The sequence below is a fragment of the Sus scrofa genome, chromosome 2 (genome assembly GCF_000003025.6).
Source record: "Sus scrofa isolate TJ Tabasco breed Duroc chromosome 2, Sscrofa11.1, whole genome shotgun sequence".
NCBI lineage: Eukaryota > Metazoa > Chordata > Mammalia > Artiodactyla > Suidae > Sus > Sus scrofa.
Genome location: NC_010444.4, coordinates 126,822,152 through 126,825,304, shown reverse-complemented (window position 1 = coordinate 126,825,304; position 3,153 = coordinate 126,822,152).

Here is a 3,153-nt window from a genome sequence, read left to right as displayed (position 1 = left end):
TTGCAAATATAGAAAACACAGTAGAAAGAGGGAAGTAGGGAGGGGTAAATTATGGGTGAGGGATTAAGAGATGCAAATTTGATGTATAAAATAGTTAATCAACAAGGATAAACTCTATACCCCAAGGAATTACAGCCATTATCTTGTGATACTTTTTAATGGAGTATAATCTGTAAAAATACTGAATTCTGTGCATCTGAAACTAATATTCTTATTGGAAAACTATATACTTAGTAAAAATTAATTAATTTTAGAAACTGATTTTGAATTTCAACGAAAATAAGCATGGTGAAATTTTGATAGGGATTACATTGAATCTATAGATCCATTGAGGAGAAGTGACACAAATCTATTCTTTACACTACATAACAAAAGTTAACTCAAAATGGTTCATAAACCTAAATGTAAAGTATAAAATTATATAACTTCTAGAAGAAAAACTTAGTGGGTTGGGGTTAGACAAAAATCTCTTACATATAACAGCAAAAGCACAATCCATAAAAGAATACATTGATAAGTAGAACTTCATCCACATTAAAAACTCTGCTGTTCAAAGACACTGAGTGAAAAAAAAAAAAAAGACACAACTTGGGAGAAAATATTTGCAAATCATGTATCTGATACAGAATTTGTATTCAGAATATATAAACAGGAGAATAAAAAGAAAACAAATCACTCAATTTTTCGAAAGGTAAAATCTTTGAACAAATACCTCACTAAAGAAAGATATACGGATATCCAATAAGTATAGAAAAAGATGCGCAACATCAATAATCATTAAACATAAAGTTAAAACCACAATGAGGTATTACTACACAACAATCAGAATGTAGACTAAATACACTAAATCATTCCTCTCTTTGTGTTTACCCAAGAAATAAAGCTTATGTCCATACAAAGACTTGTAAACACGTTCACAGAAGCTTAATTTGTAGCCAAATTCAAAATAGTCCAAATATTTATCAGATAGATGCCACAAGGATGAATCTCAAAATAATTAGAGCGTATTTATAGACTGAAAAAAGTCCCCAAAAAAGCACAAAATGAGTGATAATAGAGAATTCTTAAAAGCGAAAATTAATCTGTCGTGACAGAAAGCAGATCAAGAGTTGATTTGCATTAAGTAGGATGTTAAGAAAAGGAACAGAGTGGAGGAATTACAGCGATACAAGGAAACTTTTAGGGGTAATGGACATGTTCATTATCTTGACTAAGGTAATGATTTCTCGGATTTATCCATATGCCACAACTTTTTGAATTGTGCTTTAAATATTTGCTCTTTATTTTATCTCAGTTATGCCTTAATTAAGGTGTTAAGTTTTTTAAAATAGCAGTATAAAAACAGTAGCTACCAAGGAATTCTTGGTTTGTTTTTTCAATAATACAGTTTTTTTTTCAGTTTTTAATACACTATTTAGGATAATGATAATGCATCTGTTTCCCATATTAGGGCATATACAGTTGACCCTTGAATAACATAGATTTGAACTGTGCAGGTCTACTTATACGTGGATTTTTTTCAATAAATACATACTACAGTAATAATGATGAACAGTTGGTAGCTTCTACAGACGCAGTACATAAGATACAGAGGGCCACCTATAAAGTTTTGTTGTGAGAAGGTTGGTACCTCTAATTCCCGCACTGCTTAAGGACCAACTATACTTTTCTTTGTAAGTGGATTTTCCAGATAACTGAGGCTTAGTATTTACTGCATTAACAATTGCTTATTTTAATCATTTTAAACATAAATTTTCATTTATCACTGTCATCTTTACTTTTTGAAAGAGAATACAGCAACCAAGTGTTCTTTATGTCACAAACATTGCAACAGCTGCAGCAGAGGTGAAAAAGTACTGTACGTGAGTTCATTTGCTGCCCTTTACAAAGAATTTCATATGGTTTCTGAAATTAAATTCAAAAGGAAGTAACAAATGATCAAAGGAATCAATAGGAGAGAAAAACACATACTGGCAAATATTAATGCTAGAGACAATATTAGTGAGAAAGGACCTTGTCATGATTAAATCTCTTCATGCAAGTGATAGAAAAATCCAGCTTGAAATTATCTTGGCATTAAAGAGAATGCAGTAGCCACATTAAAAACTGTAGCAATAATGAAATGGGAATGGCCTTGAGATTAATATCCTTAGGATTCTCTCTGCATTTTGTCATCTTTGCTTCTCCTTCACTGCATTAAGAGGCAAAAAAATAAGTAAGGATGTAGAAGACTTAAATATTGTTAATAGGATTAGATATAACTTTTTAATATATATATTTTCAGAAAACAGTAAATAAACCTTTACAAATTCACTTGAAATATGCAGAAAAATTGAGAGTGTATTAGGGCATAGAATAATTTATGCCTAAAAATATATAGAGTGTTGATAAGGCTAAAAATTAATAAGAAAACTAGATTATAAAAAGACCCTTCTATTTAAAAATTGCTTAAATACTTTCCTAACATTACATCAAAGAGGAAAATCTAAATCAATACAAATTACAAGACTTCTAGAAAATAAATGTGATGATAAATGTGTGAACCAGGAGCATCCAGGCCCTCCTGCACGCATGGAAACATCAAGTAAACAACAACATACTGACTAGAGTAACTTTTGGGGAGCTCTAGAAACTAAAGTTAAGAACAATAAAGTGAAAAGCAAAAAAAAAAAAAAAAACAAAAGTCACACGCACAGTATCACAGAATGATAGGAAATTTTGTGGTATTTTTGCTCACATTTACCCTGCCCTAACCCTGATGTGGAGTTGTGCAGAGATGGTCAGAACAAAGCTGCCAAATTCCTGGTTCCTCCCTCAGGACAGAAGGACAAGAATGGAGGTTGCTTGCAACATTTTGGCTTATCTCAACAACACTGAGGGACTGGTTTCTTTTACTGCTGATTTTAATCTCAGACACCAACAGTGCCATGATTTGGATATCAGATTGGAGGCTGGTGAAAACAGTCGCAGGCAAAATGACACATAAAAACTGCAAAGGACTGCAGACCCATGGGTGCCTGAAGGCAAGATACAAAGGACTGGAGAATACAATAAAACCTCTAAGATCTGAGAAAAAGCGGGGGTCAAACTCAAGGAAATTAACACATTTAAAAGCAGGTATGGGGAGTTTCCATGGTGGTTCAGCGGTTAGTG